We start from the raw sequence: 21,635 nt of genomic DNA, 5'->3' as shown, positions 1-21,635 counted from the left end.
GAGTCAAACATTCGTAGAAGAGCGAAAGCCAAAATTTTCTACGTCGTCTCCAATGCCACGATCCACGTCCTCTTCTTCCAAAGATACAGACTGTGACAATATACCTCAATTTACACCAATGTCATGTTAATATGGGTTTGCGCAGTTATGAGCTAACTAAGGGGTACCTAGTGCCCACATATAAGGGCCCGCGCCATGGCCCATTGCTAGTTTTGATTACTGAGTATGTTGTAACGCGCCAGCAAGGCAGAGTGTTACCGAACTAATTTGTATTATCGGAGGAGATAGTAAAATTCTGCGAGGTAGGCGCGGCAGAATCCGGGAGGAGAAACGAATTGTTGGTTTCCACAATTTCCTCGATGTATGCGATGGTTGTGCCCTTGTTGATGTGTTTGAACTCCTGGCTGAATTTTGGCAGCATCACTTCCGTTTGTCCTCCGCGCAGTCGAGTGATCCCTCTAGCGACGAAAATTTCACGGTCGAGCAGTAGACGTTGATAGCCCTCTATGACGCCTTCTACGGTGGCGGGTGTTTCGGTGCCGACCGAAATGATAATGCTGGAGTGAGGCGGCATGCTAACTTGATGTTCGAGCACACTCAAGGCATGGTCACTACGCGTGCTCTCCGGCGGTATTGCTTAAACTTCGGATAGCGTTATCGAGTTGGACTTCAAGTCGATGAAAGTTTGTTAGTTGGTTCAGGAAGTCCATGCTGAGAATGACGTCTCGGGAACACTTTTGCAGGGTAACGAAGGTGGCAGGGTAGGTCCGGTTATGAATGGTAATTCTTGCCGTGCAGATTCCAGTCGGCGTTATTAGGTGTCCTCCAGCTCTCCGAATTTGGGGGCCTTCCCACGCAGTCTTTCTTCAATTGGGCTGCGAAAGGTCAACTCATGACCGGGTATGTCGGCTCCTGTGTCTACTAACATGGTGCGTGCGTGGCCGTCGAGCAACACGTCGAGGTCGGTGGCTCTTTGTCTTGCGTTGCAGTTAGGTCTGGGCATCGGATCACGGCTTGGTCGCTTTTGCATGTGGCTGGGACGTCGCGTCATCAGGTCTTTGGTCGGTGCATTCTTTACTCCCAGGCTTCGTCGGGATGGCGGCGTGTCGTTATATCGTCGAGGTAGTGTCTTCTGCGTCTTCGTCGGTGGTGGAGGATCTTCGTCATTTCAACGAACACCAACCACACCTCCATCGGTTGCTGCTTTTAGTTTTCCGGATCTGAGCTGATGGACCGACACCGGACTGGCCCAGTGTATGGTCGGCGCGGCGGCGACAGGCAGCGCCCTGGTGACGGTGAACGGGATGGTCTTCACGGGAACCACTGAGTGGCGGTAGAAGTAGTCGGCAATATCACGAGGCCGTTCTCCTTGCTGTGGGCGCGGCGCGTTCATTGCAAACCTCGCAGTCCCAAGTCGCGGCACTTCGTACCGGCGGTAGACGTGACTGGCTTCTCCGCAGTGATAGCAGAGCGCGCGGTGATCGGGAGCGCGCCATATGTTTGTCTCCCTTGGGTAGTTGCGCTGGGCGACGGACGAGCGAGCAGGCGGCGGCGACGGACGACGGAATTGCGGCACTGGACCCTGACGCGTGCGCAGAGGGCTACTTCGACGGCGGGCGACTGCAGCGTAGGTCATTGTTTAGCCTGGGGTCTCAATGTCTCCGGCTGCACCTCAGGAACTCTGATTCCTGAGGTGAACTCTGATCCTGCGCAGCACTTCGTATACAACGGCTCTGTTGGTCTCTCGGAGCTCGTCGGATCCTAATGCTTGGATTACGCTTTTCGGTGAAAGCGCTTGACGGTTGTACTGTCTGTCGGTTGTGCATTTCCAGGGTCTTTTCGATGGCAGTGGCTTCCGATGAAAATTCTGCGATGGTCTGTGGTGGGTTCCCCATTATTCCGGCGTACAGGTCTTGCTTTATTGCCCGCATGAGGAAACGAACTTTCTTCTCCTCTGAAATATTCAGGTCGGCTTGGCGCAACAAATGAGCCATTTTTTTTTCTTGTAGATTGCAACGTTCTCGTTGGGCAGCTGCATACGGGTTTCGAGCAGAGCTTCTGCCCTTTCCTTACGCACGACGTTTGTAAAATTCTGTCGAAAGCCGTTGCGGAACAGGTCGTTGCGGAACAGCAACGCCAAGCCGTTGTGTAACAGCAAAACTTAGCCAAGCCTAGTAAAACCGGGAAGAACCTAGGTTGATCACCAGCTCCACTGTTCACTCCAGCCTTGCACCACTAGTGCAAGCTGCCACATTTTTTTTCTTTTTTTTGTGACTACCGACGGGCTCCCTGTCGACGCGCGTTAATGTCCCGGTGCAGTACTTCGCTTCACCGCTCCTAGATGGCGGCACCGGAGGTGAATATCAAGAGCTTGGTGGCGCAACCCACCACCCCGTTTGAACACGAACGCTCATAGAATCCATCCATCCTTCACATCCGTTACATCCGTTGTCGGAAATGAGTCGTGATACCCGGCATAAAACACTTTCTTGCTAAAAGACGCTCACCGACATGTTAACGATGTACGTACGTCAACGTCGTGCGCAAGGCGTGGCATGCGGTCTTTCCGCACGTAAACTTCGCATACAACACGTCAGTGCAAGATCCCACCCTTAAATCTAGTTTACGGAAGAAGCCAGTCTGCTCCCGCCATCTTCAGCAGAGGTGACAGACGGACAGGAAATCTGAACCGCGCCCTCTGTATTTACAGCCAACGTTGACCGGACCTGTTGCCGTGCCAGACTATTCCATTTATCCAGACTATTCCAAGTATGTGGAACTTTCGTTCCACATACTTGGCCATATTTGTTGCGTGGTTTACACGAACCGGCAATCGCGTGCGACATCAACACCAACAGCGACACCAACGTGACTGTAGATGACTAGGAAGCATGCAACGTCACTTGGCAACAGCGGCGGCGGCAGACGGACAGGAAATCTTCATCTTTCCTTCTGTATATACAGGTTGGTGGCGTGTCTTAGTATCTTTTGATGTGCTTACCGCGGCTGCCAACGCTGCTTGATATTTGCGAATGTTATTAGTGCTTGATTAAATGTTGCTGTGTTGCGTGTCCCAATCTGCGGTCCCTGGCTATGGCTTGTACAGAGGTCAACACTCATGTCTAGAACAACGGAGACTCGCGCTCGGGACTGCACGAGCGACATCTAAACTTTGAAGTAGGCCACATCTGAGCATACGCGGTGCGAATGACGCGCCTGCCTCGCATTTTCTCTCCTTGTTCCTCGCCGCGGCTGCAACAACTGCTTTGACCGTCAAAAGCCCTGTCAACGGTGTAGCGCCGACAAAACAAAACAAAAAAACACTAAAGAAAACGCGTGCAATCGCCCGGCTCGGCACCCTTACACAGCAGGCTCATTCCCAGTTCGCGGTATCGTCATGCGGCCAATGCGTCGCCCATATATCTCGCGCATCGCGCCGTCGATTTGGCATAACGCATTGTGTTTATTGCCATCTGTTAGGAGTGAATTTTACAAACCTACTTTCATCGTTTATTGGTCGTCAACCCGCCAACGGTATTTGCGAATAATTGTAGATTTCGATCGCACATACCAAAAAATGCAGCCTAGATATCCTGAACCTAGGAGATTTATTGAAATAAACACATGTTGGTACCTCAAAAACGCTGTCAAATGTAAGCACAACTTACATGAGTGGCAACCAGCGGCATTTCTTTGTGCGTTTCGTGAACGTACATTGTCAATAAGAATAAGCTTGCAGCATAGCTTGCTGCTAGCTTACTTTGCAGCATAGCTTGCTTTATTTTTGTTTTTGCGCTACACCGTTGACAGCGCTTTTGACGGTCAAAGCAGTTGTTGCAGCCGCAGCGATAAACAAGGATAAAAACGCAACGCCGGCGCATAATTGGTGCTGCGTATGCTCAGATGTGGCCTATTTCAAACTGCCTATGTCACTCGTGCAGTCCCGAGCGCGACGTTCCGCCGTTCTAGACATGAGTGTTGACCTCTGTACAAGACTTGTTGCTAGTTAAAATTCAAATTTCACTTTGGCTCGTGTTCAGGTATAACGGGAGAAGCTATTCTTGCAAAGCACAATATGTTTAAGTCATGGAAATGGGAGTCATGTCAGGGGGTGGAGCAGGGGGCGGATGGTGATACTGAGCGGCAAACACCGCAGAAAGACAAGGGGGTTCGAATTCTGGCAATTGAAACCAAGCTAGATGCCCTTTTTGTTCTGTCAGAAAAAAACTGCTGAAGCTGTAATTGCCTGTGCGACATCCTTCTGATAAACTCTATAAATTTCAGACGAGGCAGCAGGCCCAGGAAACGTTACCCCGACACTATGAGAGTTTGCGAACTTGAGCGTCAATTGGCTCAAATCAAACTGCATCTGAGCAACCTTGAATGCCCCAGCCGTAGGTTAAATATTTAAATGCATGGTATTTCGAAATGCCAGAACGAAGACCTAATGATGAAGGTAAACTAAATAACTAGACAAATTAAGCTTTCACTCATGCACAAAGGTGGAGTTACGGCTGTGAACAGACTTCCGGTTAAACCTGGCAGTACACGGGGCAGCAATATTCGTTTTGTTTGCCAGTAACTTCGTGATTCCTTGCTTGCAAATAAGAAGCAACTGAATGACCATGGGCACGTGTTTTTCTTTGAAAAGATGACACAGCTATCTCGCGCTATTTTATCAAAGGCAAAAGGAATGGGCCCAGCCTTCAGGATACGCATATGTCTGGCACCTGAACGGTAGAATTTTGTTGCGAAGAACGAGCAGTGACCATGCTGTTGTCATACGCCGTGAGGGGGATCTGGTCGATCTTGCGGATTTGAAGTTATAGCAGCATACGCTATAGTAATACCAGCGTTGTGCTTACTAAACCACGATGGCCGACCCTGGAATTCAAAATTTCCCGTGATGTCGCAGCATCGAAGAGCCAATGTCCACTTTCCATTTTTTTCATTTTAGTGTATGGAGTCTAAGAAATAAGTTTGACGAAGTAGGTTTGTATCTGTCAGAACTGAAACATAGGTTGACCTACTCTGCTTTAGCGAAAGGTGGTTTACGTCAGAGGATGAATGTGTTTCTATTTCTAGATATGACTGCATCTCTGTTTATCCAACCAAGAAACGTGATGCTGGAATTGCTATTTATTCTCGTTCTGATTTGCCTTATAGTGTAATCGCCGAGCTCAAGATTGTTAACGAATCCCATGAATGTGCATGAAACCTTGGATTTCGCTTGTGCACCGCCCGCCTCCTGGATATACGCGTAAGTTCTTAAAGTTTACTGATAAGCTAAGTATTTAGCATTCAAATCGAAAGCAACGCAACACTCCTTTTTTGGGGGGTGCCATTTACATCTGTGCTTGTTTACCTCTTTCCGTTGGCGGCTTTTCATCGGCTAACAAATATTAACCGTTATCGCTCGGCACAGGACGCGCCTGCGTGTATAGGAAGTTACGCGAATGTTATCTGTGGTTCTATGCGTAGTCTATTGCCACCGAACGTTGTGTAATCTGAATGTATGCGCGACGCGAATTGTGTAGCTCTTTCTGGAAGGCACGCGCGCATCAGCGAAACCTCTGAGGAGTCATGTAGTACGTGTAAAAGCCGAGGCGCGCGACCTGCAGATCAGATTTAAACGATCGCCGACTGCTCGCCGCAATCGCTGTGGTTCGAGTGACACTTGCTTTTGTAGGTACAGTTTCGCCCAATAAAACGTTAGCTTCGTGATTGACAATTTTGCTACTGTGTTCTTCTCCGTAACTACAACGTGACACTATAAATACCCAAGAATGTGGACGTGGGGAAAGCTGTCACCGTAGGGAAAAGGTAGGACATGGCGCACGTAATGCGATGGTTGTGGCTTTGGCTCCCACCGAAGCCAACATCCATTTTTTTGTGCATTTCATGTTCGTTTGCCTCAGTACTCCCGCATGACATGAAAACAAAAGTTCTCCTTAAGCTTTTCTTGGGTTAATGTTTTTTTTTTGCTTCATCCTTTATAACCATACTGCCCATTTCTGCGAAGCATATTTCGTACATGTCCCTATTTTTGACAGAAGAATGAGTACGAGATCGCACGTTGGATTCTAAGCAATTGCGACTGCACTTCAGCGGGACCGCGAAGTACGACAACTTACATGTACCCAGCATTCGATGCATGTTAAAAAATACATGGTGAAAGTTAATCTGGGCACAGCTTTTGGAACTTCTTTCGTAGCCCCTATGAAGCTTGCTATACTGTAAACGCTAAAAATCGATCAGTCATTCCTCGAACTCCACTCCTATTTCTAAACCTTTACCTTAAGCCGCTGTTATACAAGCGTCAGCTTGCGGGATCTTTCTTTACAAAAGCAGCTGCTTTAGTTAATATTATTTCTCCGAGATGGCAGCTCTATGTCGTCACAAACAGTGTAACGTGTACTAGCTGTAGTATCCGAGCTCCGACGTTACCACCTGAACTGTGGAGTCGATGCGCCGTTGAAACAGATGCGAGCGCTGTGCAAACATTAAAACAAAAGTTTCAACAATTGCATTAGTTAACAATATGTCTCTTTTAGGCAGCATAAAGACAATATGTTTTTTAACAGCCCACAAACCTCAAGGAAGCTCCATTTGGCTTCATTAGAGACGTTGCCTTTAAGTTTGGCAGGGCGTAAAATTCCTAAAGGGCCAACAAGCGTACCGTGTTTCAAGAATGGGCAAGTTACAGTCATGAAAATGATGTAAACTTTTCGACATGCATATCGAATTTTAAGCCAACATGAAGAGCACCCACTAAAGCACTCACTGCACGAAAGAAACAAAAGTGAAATTCTTAAGGTATTCAAAATTATATAACATGATTATATAACGCTCACACTCACCGCAAGATTAACACTCACCGCAGATATAACACTCACACTCACAAGATTATATAACGCTCACACTCACCTGTGCTCACGTTAACGTGAGCACAGGTGAGTGTGAGCGCAGGTGAATGCCGTGAGTACCAGTGAGTGTGAGTGCCGGTGAGTGTGAGTGCGCGTGCGAGTGAGTGCCAGTTAGTGTTAGTGGAGCTGAGTGCGAGTGCGAGTGAGTGCCAGTGAGGGTGATTGCAGGTGAGTGCGAGTGAGTGCTAGTGAATGTGAGCGCAGGTGAGTGCGAGTGCCTGTGAGTGTGAGTGCCAGTGAGTGTGAGTGGAGGTGAGTGTGAATGCAGGTGAGTGTGAGTGCGAGTGAGTGCCAGTGAGTGTGAGTGCCAGTGAATGTGAGTGCCGGTGAGTGTGAATGCAGGTGAGTGCGAGTTCGAGTGAATCAGTGAGTGCTGGTGAGTGTGAGTGAGTGCTAGTGAATGTGAGCGCAGGTGAGTGCGAGTGCCTGTGTGTGTGAGTGCCAGTTAGTGTGAGTGGAGCTGAGTGCGAGTGCGAGTGAGTGCCAGTGAGGGTGATTGCAGGTGAGTGCGAGTGAGTGCTAGTGAATGTGAGCCCAGGTGAGTGCGAGTGCCTGTGAGTGTGAGTGCCAGTGAGTGTGAATGGAGGTGAGTGTGAATGCAGGTGAGTGTGAGTGCGAGTGAGTGCTAGTGAGTGAGAGTACGGTGAGTGCCAGTGAGTGTGAGTTCCAGTGAATGGGAGTGCCGGTGAGTGTGAATGCACGTGAGTGCGAGTTCGAGTGAATCAGTGAGTGTGAGTGCTGGTGAGTGTGAGTGAGTGCTAGTGAATGTGAGCGCAGGTGAGTGCGAGTGCCTGTGTGTGTGAGTGCCAGTGAGTGTGAGTGTAAGTGAGTGCGAGTGCCAGTGAGTGTGAGTGTCAGTGAGTGTGTGCAGGCAGGCGCGGATCCAGGGGGGATGTCCGGATGTCCTGACCCCCCCCCCCCCCCCTCAGATTTCTGCATCGCCCCCTCGCTGACAGGGGGATGGCCCTGTCGCAAAAAGAAGTATGACCACAAGCATTCTTCAGAAGTATTTATCGCGAGTACCAGTGATATCAGCCATGTAGAAGTAAAGCTAGCTCCCTCACAAGCTTAGTTGTATTCCGTCAGGGTGTGGTGTCGCGAAGTTGCCGTAATTAATTTTTCTCATGAACACCTTGGACCTCCTGGCGCCGGCGGTGCCTTAGTCGTCCCGTCAGTTGCGTCGAATGAACGAGGGGACGTCCCTTTTGCCAAGCATGCCGATGGCCGTGCGGGCGCCTTCGCGCCTGATCAACTTAATTGCCCCTTGGGGTGTCATCGGTTGCCTCATTAGCTGCCATCGGTTCCGCGACCAACCTGCTTAATGAAAGAGATCACTTTCTGAAGTGTTCATATACAGGGTTTGTCCGAAAAGTAATGTGAGTTATTATATTGTGAAGCGACTATACGTCACAGCGCACTAAGACCAGTTGGGACTGGTGGAGGGGGAAGTTAGCTTACGCACGCGCTGTCGCTCAGTCGTCTGCGACCATCTGGAGAGTAAGGAAATAAGGAAAAGGTTTTTCGTCAACTCATTTTCATTTACCGTGCAAGCCGTAATGCAGCGCTCGTTGGAATGAAGGATTTCCAGGGAGTTTTGTGTGAAACTCGGCAAGTCTGCAGTGGAAACTTTTCTTCTGATAAAGACAGCTTTTGGTGATAATTGTTTGTCAGAACGTCAAGTTTACCGGAGGCACAAGGTCTTTTTAGAAGGTTGTGAAGAGGTCAGCGATGAATCCCGCGCTGAATCACCATCAACGACCAGTGCACCGACGAAAATGTGACGCGCGCGAGAGATATTTTTTACTCAGACCCTCAATTGAGTGTCCGTTTAGTGGCACAGACATTAAACATTCCAAGAAATACCGTTCACGAGATTTTGACGAATAATTATCAGATGCGAAAAGGGTGCGCGAAGATCTTGCGCAAAATGCTAATGGACGACCAACAATCGAGCCGAGTTGAAACGTGCCAGGAGGTTTGGGACTTGTGCGAAAGTGACCCCCACGTTTTGGACAATGCCATCACAGGTGACAAGACTTGGGTGTTTGAATACGACCCCGAAACAAAAAGGCAAAGTGCCAAGTGGCACAGCAAGAAGTCCAGAATTAGCAAGTCAAAGGTCAAGACCATGCTGATTGTGTTCTTTCACATTAGTGGCCTTGTCCACCGTAAGTTTGTACCCCATGGCACAACCGTGAACGCCAAATTCTACGCGAAAGTGCTCAAGCGACTCAAACGAAGGATTCATCGCACCCGGCCTTATATCGGGGGCGATTGGAAACTTCAACACACCTTGCAGCCTGCACCGCCTTCCTCGTGACCCACTTTCTGGCTTATTGAAAGATGCCAACGGTTCCCCAGCCGCCCTACAGTCCTGACGTGGCTCTCCCAGGCTTCTTCTTCTTTCTGCGCTTGAAAATTCACATTAAAGGACCTCATTTCGTGACAGTTGGCAAAGTCGAAGAGGCTGGCATGAACGCTCTAAAGGACATTCCTAAGGAGGCCTACCGTGACGCCTTCAATGGTTGGAAATCTCGCTAGAAGCAATGTAACGACGCACGAGGAGCCTATTTTGAAACATTTTATTGTGTTGTGCCGATCTCATCAATAATTTCTTTTTAATCGACTCACTGACATTACTTTTCGGACAAACCTTGTATAAATAATAACAACTAACAGCTAAACTAAGAACTACGCATGGGCAACTTTTTTGTAACTGTAGCACTCATTGTGATCACAGTTACACGTTGACAATATCCAGTACGAGCACAGTACCGTTCGTACGCAACAAGTTTTTCATTGTAACTTCGCAGTTTTATTGCCATACATAAAGCATAGTAGGGTCAAAGCTTCTGGATCCGTTTATCTGAATGGGCGTTCTCGCGGAGTGGGGCGAAGTCTCGAGCAGCGGCTGCGAAGTGGGGGAGCGTGACGTCCGGGGCCAACGCCAGCGCGCGGGCCAACGATGGCGTCGCGTGGTTAGAGAAACGGGAGCAGATGAGCGCCTTGTGTAAAAGGATGGCGTCGCGTGGGAAACAAAACATAAAGACGCTGGCTCGTGCTCTCGGCTACTACACCACATCGTTCTTCTTGTAGGTGGCGTCGTGACTCTTCATACGCGGTGATTCGCATATCGTAAACAACCAGCGTAGTGGTTGCCGCGTTGGAGCTCCAAAGCAAACGAAGGTGTCTCAGCCGAACACCAAGAATCTCCTTAAGGAAAACAAGGTGTCCCAACAGAACTCCAAAGACGGACCCGTGCTTACGCATGTATAACGAACCTGCAACATATCATCCCAAATTTTATTTTAAGAAACAATACAGGCTAGATATATACCGGGTGTTCAAAATTAAGCATTATATATGGTTTTATTAAAATTAGGCACTGGGAGGCACGTGAAGACCACCTGCGCAAATAAGTTATGTGGCCAGGGGGACACAAAGTGAGATGATAATTATCGCTGTCAGCAGCCGAATTGACTAAAATTGAATAATTAACTTTTTATTGACTGCAGTAAGAAACGCGACTGCCTCTAAGTTTTCAGTACAAACATACCCACTTATTGCAGTCGACAAAAAATAATTGTTCAATTTTAGTTAATGGGGCTGCTCACAGTGATTATTATCATCTCACTTTGTGCCCCCCTGGCTACATAACTTATTTGCAAAAGTGGTTTTCGCGTGCCTCCCCGTGCCTAATTTTAAGGAAAGCATAAAGCTTAGCTTTGAACACCCTGTATTATCAGACACAGCCGCCAAGCACATGGCTGTATTGGGTAACGTCCTTTTCATATAAGCTCGGAGAAACCGATATCTGGCTTCGCTACAGGTCTTCGTCCTCTTTCTGGGGTTTTACGTGCCAAAACCAGTTCTGATTATGAGGCACGCTGTAGTGGAAGGCTCCGGAATAATTTTGACCACCTGGGGTTCTTTAACGTGCACTACAACGCAAGCACACGGGCGTTTTTGCATTTCGCCTCCATCGAAATGCGGCCGCCGCGGCCGGAATTCGATCCCGCGATCTCGTGCTCAGCAGCGCAACGCCTGAGTTGACTGAGCCCCCACGGTGGGCTATACAGGTGTTGCTGTAGACGTACAAAACGCGGGTTTATCGTGAGCAGAAACGGTGAATTTCGGTAAATAAGAAAGGCTACTATCATCATCATCATGATTGACAGAAGCTGACCTCCCCCCCCCTCAGAAAAAACCTGGATGCGCCCCTGAGTGCAGGTGAGTGCGAGTACGAGTGAGTGCTAGTGAGTGTGAGCACAGGTGAGTGCGAGTACGGTGAGTGCCGGTGAGTGTGAGCACAGGTGAGTGCGAGTGCGAGTGAGTGCGAGTGATTGCCAGTGAGTGTGATTGCAGGTAAGTGCGAGTGCGAGTGTCAGTGAGTTTGAGTTCAGGTGAGTGCGAGTGAGTGCTAGTGAATGTTAGCGCATGTGAGTGCGAGTGCTAGTGAATGTTAGCGCAGGTGAGTGCAAGTGCCAGTGAGTATGAGTGCCAGTGAGTGTGAGTACAAGTGAGTGTGAGTGCCAATAAGTGTGAGTGCCAGTGAGTGTGAGTGCCAGTGCGAGTGAGTGCTATTGAGTGTGAGCACAGGTGAGTGCGAGTGCGGTGAGTGCCAGTGAGTGTGAGTGCAGGTGAGTGCGAGTGAGTGTGAGTGAGTCCCAGTGAGCGAGTGGAGGTGAGTTCGAGTGCCAGTGAGTGTGATTGCAAGTGAGTGTGAGTGGGAGTGAATGCCAGTGAGTGTGAGTGGAAGTGAGTGCGAGTGCCAGTAAGTGCCAGTGAGTGTGAAGGGAAGAGAGTGTGAGTGAGTGCCCGTGAGTGTGAGTGGAAGTGAGTGCGAGTGAGTGTGAGTGGAGGTGAGTGTAAGTGTGAGTGAGTGCCAGTGTGTGGGTGGAGGTGAGTGTGAACGTGAGTGAGTGCTGTGAGTATGAGTGGAGGTGAGTGTGAACGTGAGTGAGCGCTTGTATGAGTGGAAGTGAGCGTGAACGTGAGTGAGGGCGAGGCCTGGAAAAAACTGTTGTGAGTGAGTGCGAGTTTTCTCCCACACTGCCGACCAAAGTGTAGGGAAACCAACTTGCCTTTGGGAGCCATCAACTTAAAGAATGGGCAGAGCGACGTTAAGTTACGCTCACGCTCCAAATACCATATCCCTGAGCAGCTAATGCGCTAGCTGAACAAGTCATTCGTGACACCAAACATTACATAAGTATGTATCCATACTTTTCAAGCGGACTGTAATACGGCCTTGAAGAGGCGGTAACTCATAACTGGTCCTATACAGGAGCTCAGGAATACACGCTGCTTTGTTGCAACTTGCTAAAACAACCTATTTACGAGCCGACATTTCTTTAGGAGTTGAAGGAATTGTGCACTTGGCAGAAGAGGGTACAACCGAAGGAATACGAAGTACCGTTAAAGGATGAAAAGGAACTTCGGCACAATCAGAACCCAGCGATACCGACAAGAGGCTGGCCACTTGGTGCTAGTGAGAAAACGATTGTCAAACTCGTGCTCACATCACAGAGGCTCATATCTGTTGCCAAAACGGCAAACCAGTACTCTTTTACGTAGGCCCATGGCACTACCGAATCAGTCTCTATTTAGAAACATTTTTAAATACCTAACCAGAAGGTCCGAAAAATGCTAGGGTGAGTGGAGCGTATTACGGCCAGAAAAAGACGAGACAGAAGCCGCAGTAAAGGGGCAGCGGGAAGAAAGGGAATGAGAAAATAGAAATGGGGACATGAAGAGTGCTCTGTGTATTATGTGCGGGCTTGTTACATTCTTCTTAATTGTAAAAATTTTTGTTTCAAATGAAGACAGATCTTTATTGCTTCTTTTTTTTGTAAAGAAAGGACCTTTGTCTAAGCAGGTCTTCTGTGATATACGGCACATTGCATCTTCTGTCGCGAGAGGTCCTAGTAGCACGCATATCCGGGGCAGCAATTTGGGAAGGTTCCACTGAAGCTCATTAAAAAGCAATGTGGGTCGTCGTCCATGGATGGAGGAGGGGTGCAGTTCCTGAAAGATATAAATGATCGCCATTGATTCCAACACACCTCCACCGTAATGCTGTTTTTTTTTTTTTTTTTTTTTTTTTTTTTTTTTTTTTTTTTTTTTTTTTACAGCGGAGCAGTATAAGCTTTTCGTCGCCGCGTAGCGTTCGCAAAAACTGGCCTAACGATGACGTCAGTGCGCACAGCTGCGGCTTGCTTCACCTTGCGATAGCCAATCGATAGCCAATAGGTAATTGATGATAGATCAATAATCAAGGAATTCCGGAAAAGCATACCCCGCAAAGCCAGGACCAGCTAGGTGCCGATCAGCTCCGCTGTTTCTTTAGCCTTGCGCCTCTAGTGCAAGCTACGCTATTTTTTTTTTTTTTGTCGCTGGTATAGGATTTCTGGTATAGGACTGCACCGGTCGCATAGTGTGACGCGTCTGTGTTCAGCACGAGAGGCCGATAAACATTCGGTATTCGCAAGGTGGGGTCCGACGATATTAGTTTTACTAGCTCAGAATAGGCACCCTCGCACTCGTCCTCCCATTGAAAAGGCATGTCCTTCTGGGTAAACGTGTCAGAAACTTTGTTCTCAGTGCATAGTCTTTGATAAACGCCCTGAAGAGTCCTGCTAGGCCAAGAAAAACACGCAGGGTGTGCACCTCATAAGGCTTTACCAGTTTGGAAATTCTCTCTGCCGATTCTTGCTTAGTGCTTTTAGTGTGTCCATCGAACACCCTGCCAAGAAATACTTTTTCTTGAAAGAACGCACTTTTCTTGAAGTTGACATTAAGTTGGGCAAGGCTGGGAGCGTGAATAACCTTTGAAAGATGACTACGGTGTTCCTCCTTTGTTTCTGAGTAGATGATGATGTCGTCGATGTACACATTGCAAAAGGTGCCCAAGTAAGGTTTCAGAATGTCTGTGATAATCTTCTGAAACCACGCAGGGGAGGTTTCCCAACCAAATGGTAGGCTGTTGTACTCAAACAAGTCAAGTGGGGTTATGGACGTGGTGTACTTTTTCGTCTCTTCACTGAGGTGAATCTGCCAAAAGCCCTTGCAGAGATCTATACGCGAAAAACAATGGCAGCCACCAGTTTCACCAATGATGTTGATTCTCGGCATTGGATAAGGTATCATTCCGTTTGACGATTGAGAGCCCGGTAGTCTGTACAAAGGCGGAACGTTCCGTCTTTTTTGGCGCAATGGTTGGCGCAACTCATGGATACTGGTTCTTCCGCTGAACTCGGGTTCTCGCTTCGAGTGTGCAAACTCAAACTGTGCATGCGCGAGTCAGATCGCACATGCATGTCACGTGAAGACGGAGAACAAACGTGATCGCCGAGTTTAATTTTATTCAATTTATTTAGTTGGTTCCTTAGACAGCGTATAAGATGAGCTCGAGGCTGAATGCTAAGTTGCCTGACTAGGGCTCGACTTTCTTTACATATACAGGGTGTCCCAGCTATCACGCAGCACGATTTAAAGAAAGAAGAACGGCGTTACGCGAAACAAACCTAGTGCGTATTGTTTCCAGTACAGTGGAGTAGCCGCCAGTCATTTTTTGGTTACTGATATTTAATTAGGTAATTGTAATTAATTAGCTAACTCGAGAAGTACTGTCCGAATTATCAAAGTGTCGATGAGAAGATTGTTGAGCAACATGAAGCACTCCCGATACAGCTTTCTGTTGCTCAATACGTGCTACATAAATGTGTTTTTCCGTGCGTGAACGAAGACTGAGAATGTCTGTCTGCCATAATTCGTTCTAATGGCCGCTGCTCACCGTTTCGGCTCTCCAATAGCGTGCGTGTTAGGTCAGATGTTTGTGATGCTATAAAATTATTTATGTGAATCCCTTGTAACGATTTGAAATAATATACATCGTAAGCCTTGGAAATCTGATACTTCGAAAAAAAGTTGCTGTGTTCTCAAGTTCCAAACATCCACTATGTGATTTTCAAACATGTGTAGCACCTTTGTCTTTGCAATGTTGTTTCAAGACGTTGTAGTTCCTGATACAAGAGTACCATAACTAGTTCTATAGAAACAGAGGGACTACTATAACATGCGTTTTATCCAACCGAGTATAAGTTTATGAATTCAATAGTGTCTCCCAGTAGCTCTAGATATTTCAGCTGTGAGCTTACTCACATGTGGGTTCCACGAAAGATCCTCTGGAACTATACACCTAAATATTTGTGTTCCTTGACCTGCTCTAATGAACAGCATTCACATACTTAGCTAATTGTTCTGTTACCTCTCTTCTGCCTCTTGTAATAAACGCAACCTTTAATTTCATTTGCATTTACCTTTGGACCGTTTACGTGTGACCAGTTCAGCAACTTCACAAGGCAAGGAAAGTGTTGACACTGTTTCCCAAACTTCTCTTGGTATCTTCACTGAAGACGATGCTGGCGTCGTCAGTCTACATACTACGATGTGAGCCAGGTATATTTGCTGTATTATTAATATAATTAGAAAAAAGTATGGGCCCTGAAATTATCCCTGAGGTACACCACGTCGTGCGACCATTTTATCGGATGCTATGTCGTTTATTACCACTTATTGGTAATGATCGTAGAGGTAGATTTTAATAAGCTTCAGAGCAAGTTCCTTACACCATGTGTTTCTAATTTCTTAAGCAGAATATTGTGTTCAACGGTCTGAAAAACTTTTTTAAGTCGAGGAATAAAGCAAGTGTGAAATAGCTTTCTGCCTCTTTTGCAAGCAGTATTGTCTTCTATGTTGATTAGCGCTTGCTCTACTGATATATTTTTCTGAAAGTTGTATTGAACACTGGCAATTATTTCATTTTTTGCTGCATGAAGACCTGTCTACAATTATGTGCTCAAATGCATTTGCAAAACAACTAAGGGCGGAAATTGGCCTATATTTATTTATATCTGCAACGCTACTCTCATTGTGGGCTGATACAATTTTATGTACCTTTTGTTCTTCAGGAAGTTCACCGGTCTCTATCAATTTGCGGAATATGTGAGCTCAAATTCGGCTTACCATTTCTGATCTATGCTTAACGTGCATGGCATGGAGCTCATCACGTTCTGCGATAACATCATTCTTTGTTTCATGAATTACGTGAGCCATGTTTAAAGGTATGGTGGGTAATAGAATTAACAACCCTACTTGATAGACAGACTGTACATATTCATCTTTGTGTGCAGTGGTCCTGTTGTCAATTCCTAACTGACAAACTATCTATTCATTCCGTCGGCGAGTTTTTTTCCTGTGGCAATGGCATCATTTAGAGCATATGGCGCGAGCTAAATGTCAGCACTTTGTTCCGTGCGCTGCTGCTTCCGTTCGCCGCCGCATGTATAAAGTTCACGCACGGTAGGGTGCTGCATCTGTTTTCTCCTCTGGATCACATTTTATGCAGTGCCTTATTCTCGGACGCTTCTTGCGCTTCAGACATCTGTAAGTGCAGTTCCTCAATGTTCACAAATGCCCCAGCTTCTAGAACACGTCATTATTCAATACCCAGAAAAACCTTCCTACCACGTCGCTATATATATAGGCGCACTAGCACAGCCTCTTAATACCGCAGCCAAAAATAATTCCCCCCAAAGTAATTGTGTTCAATAAACTTAACCAAGTTTAGATAATTCAGGAACACAATAAGATGTAGGTATTATCAAATATCGCCATAATATGTTTGAAACTTGGTATAAACAAACTCACAAGGTCCGTATGGGAGTGCCATTTTCACAATACACCAATGCACAGGGCTCTTCAAGTGCCTTTGCCGTTCCATCCACAATTTTTGTAGAGCTGATCTACACAGCTTACTGCAATCAATATAGTCCAAATAAAGCTCATTTGACCACACTTTAAACACAAAAATATTATGCTGGTCAGGTACAACATTCGATTAACAAGGGTTATCTTCCTCTGCATAATATTTAGCACACCGCAAACTATATATCTGGCTGCGTTTGCAGTGGCCAACTGTTTATTACGATGTACTTCGTTTATTTTCAAAAGACTATGTGTAATGATAAGGAGAATTTTTTTCTATGTTCCCTCCCTCGTGTAAGTGTATTATTCACGCAAGAAAAATATAAAATCGCAGTTGTTCTCGCAGCTCCGTAACAAACAACTACATTTTGTCGCAGCCAATGTACCCGCTTTACAAATAAAAAGCGCAGCGAATACTTTTCTGTGACAATCATATCACGCTCCGAAGCTGCGCCTTGCGTTGCATCCATGTTTTTAACTTCGCCATTTGAAAGCTACGAAAATGTCCATTGTCGACTGTACATACGCAAAAAAAATGGACGCGAACGTTACAACGCGAAATGAAATCATAAAAATTGAATTTATGTCTCCTTTGTTATCTATAACGAAGTTGTGCTAAAATTGTAAACCAAAGTTTAAAGCTACACAGATCTAAATCAATAACCCAAACAACCTGAATAAAATCAGCCTGCCATTAGGGTCACAATGGCTGTTTAATTAGTAGGCTCAAGAAATTGTCTATTTAGATCATGTACAAACGTTTTAATGGTAACGTACCTATAATAAGAACACTTCGGACTCTACTGAAAGCAGGTCAGGCAGAAATAATGTCCATATAGTCTCAGGCCGTGAGGCGCTGCGTAAAGTCATCGCCATCAGAAACAGCGTAGATAACACTAACGCGTGACCCTACATAAGCAGTTGATGACTGTGTGCCAATCAAATCTTACGGAAACTCATGTCCCCCAAGAGACGCCGCAACACTTTCAATACCTTGATATTTGAAACAGGCCGAAATTTAAATGGCCCCCGTTTCTTCTTTTTTTTTTTTCTTGTGGCCTTATAGGAACACGGCGTCAGGCTATATGGTGCCTCCCTTTCAGCTGCACAGCGCCGTAGCCAGTATGCACTGGGCACCGATAATGGCAGTCTCCTACTTCTTTTTGGGGTTTTATGCGCCAAAACCAGTTCCGATTATGAGGCACGCCGTAGTGGAGGGCTTCCGGATTCATTTTGGCCACCTGGGGGTTCTTTAACGTGCACTACAACGCAAGCACATGGGCGTTTTTTGCATTACGCCCACATCCAAATGTGGCCGTCGCAGCCGGGATTCGATCCCGCCATCTCGAGCTCAGCAGCGCAACGCCGTAGCTGACTGAGCCACCACGGCGGGTACCGCGAGTGGCATCTGTATATAATAGCATTATCACGACGAATATCGCAGTTGGCTATATATTATTGAGTATCGGACAAAGCTCGATGAGATAGCCGCATTTAAAGATGGTTCTTATTACCGACTGTTATGTCGCGAACGTGAATAACCTACTTTTAGATTAAACATCCTCTTAGGGTATTTAAAGCAACATATGTCCACGTAGTTGCGTAAAGCAGCTGCTTCATCACGTCTGTTTTAGTAAAAGGTGGCTTCTCTTTTCGCTAAGCACAAATATTAAGATGCAACATTTCGTGGTGGGTTGGCATTTTGATGCTGCATCCTGGATTTTCATGTCATCTCGTGGTATTCGAAGCACACTTAATGGGTGCTTTCTGCCGTCCACAACGACAGAATGGGCTATCTCAAGTTCGTGTCAATTTTCTTGAAAGGTAAAGGCAAGAACGTGATTAGGCAAGCTCTATGCAATTCTACGTGCATGTGACTTCAATCGAGGATGTATATTTTACCTAATCGCTTCAGAGTCAATATTGAAAGAAATTGAACCCAACGTGCAATATAACATGCAATGGGTCCTAGGAGGATATCGATGTATATTAGAACAGTTAGTAAACTTCGCGCTTACCTGAGTCATAAATCGTTGGGCTCGTTGTCCTTCCATAGTCAACTATAGTGAGATAAAGCAGTGCGAACATAGAAAATGTCTTGATGAACATGATTTCGTTCTTTCGAAGATGTCTACTACTTACCGCCTTTGACGGTAACAGTTTTGTATGAACGTCACGGGCGACAGTGACGTCAGCCCGGAGGCAACACGGTTAATTAGCCAAGCTGCTCAAAATTTATTCTCAGCTGGATTACTTTTGACGTCATCAATTTTGCAAGATATTTTTTTTTTCAGAATGCGATCTGCGGTAATGAACTATAATGCTTAAAGATACATTTCCTTGCTGCCAAGCGGAACCGAAGTAGTTAGGTATCGAAAAATAACGCCGCGTCACCGTACCACCATTCGTTTCGCACGCGTTTGTAGCTTCAAATATTACTCTTTCAATGAGGACAGGCAAATGGAAGTAAATATTGGAAGCTAACCGAAAGTAAATAACAGCTGGCTACCTTATACTGGGGGAATGCATGAAAGTAATAAGAGGTGGCAAGAGAGAGATAAATATACAAAGCAGGAACACACAATAACAGATTTCGTCTGATTGCTTTTCAACAAGAACCACACGTTTTTAATCGTCCCGAAAGCACGATGCGACTAAGGAAACCTATTGCGTTTTTCAAAACGGAAGCATCTCATTTCAAAAAGTTATTCCGGTACGGAAATTGAACGTGCCGCAACAACTTTTCAGAGGGAGTGCATTAACCAGGTGATCAAACCAGGCGTCAAGCAACCGCTGATGTGGGAGCGACATAAATGGGGGCAAAAAAAAAAAGACGCAGGAATATTGAATTATTATTATTATTTGATTTCAAAGCATATATACATTTGACAGGAAAGGGAAAGCGGGGAGCAGGCTGGCAACTGCCACCGGAAGGGGCACAACGCCTGCCTACTCTTAAGAAATGAGGATACAGAAACATAGAAATGTTTCACAAGCAATTTAAGATCAGTCCATGAAGGCAGGTTATTGCGCACCGCCTGGATGGTGAGGACGAAGGCGACGCATACATTTACGCTTATGTCTGCCTTGGGTGTCGTCACCGTTCGTTAGTTTCTGCGCACTAGGCCCGCCATCATGGATTTCTACCTACTCACAAAATAAGTGCCCTACGCAGCTTTTTTTTTTTCTTATTCTTTATTCAAGAATTACCCCGCATTGCCCGAAGGCGTTATAGCAGGGGGGTTACAGGAGAGAAAAAACAAATCTTCATTCGTACAGCACACTTGCTGTTCACACAGCTGATTCCACTCCACAATAGTTTTGACAAAAAAAGGAATCCGCAAGCAAGTTCGTCCTGGCACGGTACTCGCGGATTTTAAGAGAATGGTCATTACGTCTAGAAATATAATGTGGATGTTTCAAGTAGGTCTCACTGCTAATTCCATTCTTATTATTAAATATGAGGTCGCAACTTTTTCCGCCGAGAGGAAAGCAGTTCCCAATTTATTCGTGTTTCATTACAGTACAACTTCCTCTCCACCCATATCGCCCCAGGACGAACCTAGCAGCTCGGTTTTGAATTCTTTCCAGTTTATCAATCAAGTTTTTTTGCGCGGGGTCCCAGACAGCGCAGGCGTATTCTAAAATCGGTCTCACACATGTTAAGTAAGCAGTTTTCTTTAGGTTCGTCTGTGAACATTTCAAGTTCCTCTGAATAAAATTGAGTGCCCTACCAGCTTTTACAATGACGTCATCCACATGAGCAGACCATGAGCAGTCAGATGATAACGTCACACCTAGATACTTGCATATAGGTTCGTTTTTTATCAGGGTAATATTTATCTGGTAAATACTTACGATCTGTTTCTTCTTTCTTGTAAAACATACATGACCCCACTTTCTTAAATTCAAGTTCACCTTCCACGTGGAACACCAAGTATTAATACATTCTAAGTCTAATTGTAACATAGCAGCATCTTGTTCACTATTAATTTTCCTTTAAACAACACAATCGTCGGCGAACAACCGTATACATGAATAGATACCAACAAAAATATCATTTATATAAAGTAAAAACAAAAGTGCCCTAAGACTGAGCCCTGTTGGACTCCTGACGTCACATCAGCGCATGCCGAGCTTTTACCGTTCAAAACAACACGTTGTCGTCGCTGAGACAGATAATTTTCACTCCATGTGAGCACACTTGAGTAAATATTTAACATTTTAAGTTTAGTAAGAAGAAGCGGATGTGGCAGTGTGTCGAATGCCTTGCGAAAGTCTAAAAAGGACACAATCTGTTTGTCCTCCCTCGTCATCATCGAATGCTAATTCATGGTAAAACTCAATTATTGAGTTGTGCAAGATAGACCTTTCCGAAACCCGTGTTGTTCTTTCATTAGTATATTATTATTTGTTATATGACGCATTATCTCGGTATATAAAATATGCTCAATTATTTTGCACGAGATGGATGTTAGTGAGATAGGCCTGTAATTCGCGAAATCTCTTTTCGAACCCCGTTTATGAATATGTATACAACTTGAGCGGCTTTCCAATAATTAGGTACGAGCCCTGTGGATAGCGATTTCACATAGATTAGATAAAGTTACATCGAGATAGGTGTAGCACACCGCTTTAGTATTACGTGGAGATATACTACCCGGACTGTTTGCTTTGGTTTCATCTATGACCTTTAGGAGTGCCTCGATGCCTCTAACGCTTAATTCAACTTATTCCATTAAAGGAAGTGTGCTTGCACGTGGTGTAGGGCAATGGTTGCATTTAGGTAGGAAGACAGATTGAAAATATGTATTGAAACACGTTGCCTTTTCGGTGTTGTCTGCAATTATTTGTTGATTACAAATAATTTCATTTATTCCGACAAAATATGATCCGCATCCTTTTAAAAACCTCCAAAAATGTTTAGGATTAGTTTTCATT

The 21,635-nt window shown here is 45.8% G+C and overlaps 2 long non-coding RNA genes across 2 annotated transcripts in view; one reads left to right on the top strand and one right to left on the bottom strand.

Annotated features, from left to right (window-relative positions):
* Positions 1–12,642, top strand: part of LOC125945489 (uncharacterized) — a 22,110-nt gene extending 9,468 nt beyond the window's left edge. The window contains exons 3-4 of the long non-coding RNA XR_007466925.1: positions 5,167–5,260; positions 12,285–12,642. This is a non-coding gene — a long non-coding RNA (uncharacterized LOC125945489). The remainder of the gene's footprint in view (positions 1–5,166; positions 5,261–12,284) is intronic.
* Positions 12,643–12,733: 91 nt separating this feature from the next.
* On the bottom strand, positions 12,734–18,817 carry LOC125945488 (uncharacterized). Its single transcript, XR_007466924.1, has 3 exons — positions 18,702–18,817; positions 16,638–16,732; positions 12,734–12,953 (listed from the first exon to the last, which is right to left on the bottom strand). It is a non-coding gene; the product is annotated as an uncharacterized LOC125945488 (long non-coding RNA).
* Between the last annotated feature and the right edge of the window lie 2,818 nt (positions 18,818–21,635).

The sequence above is a fragment of the Dermacentor silvarum genome, chromosome 5 (genome assembly GCF_013339745.2).
Source record: "Dermacentor silvarum isolate Dsil-2018 chromosome 5, BIME_Dsil_1.4, whole genome shotgun sequence".
Lineage (NCBI taxonomy): Eukaryota > Metazoa > Arthropoda > Arachnida > Ixodida > Ixodidae > Dermacentor > Dermacentor silvarum.
The sequence above is the reverse complement of the archived record's forward strand: the minus strand, read 5'-3'. Positions and strand labels throughout refer to the sequence as shown.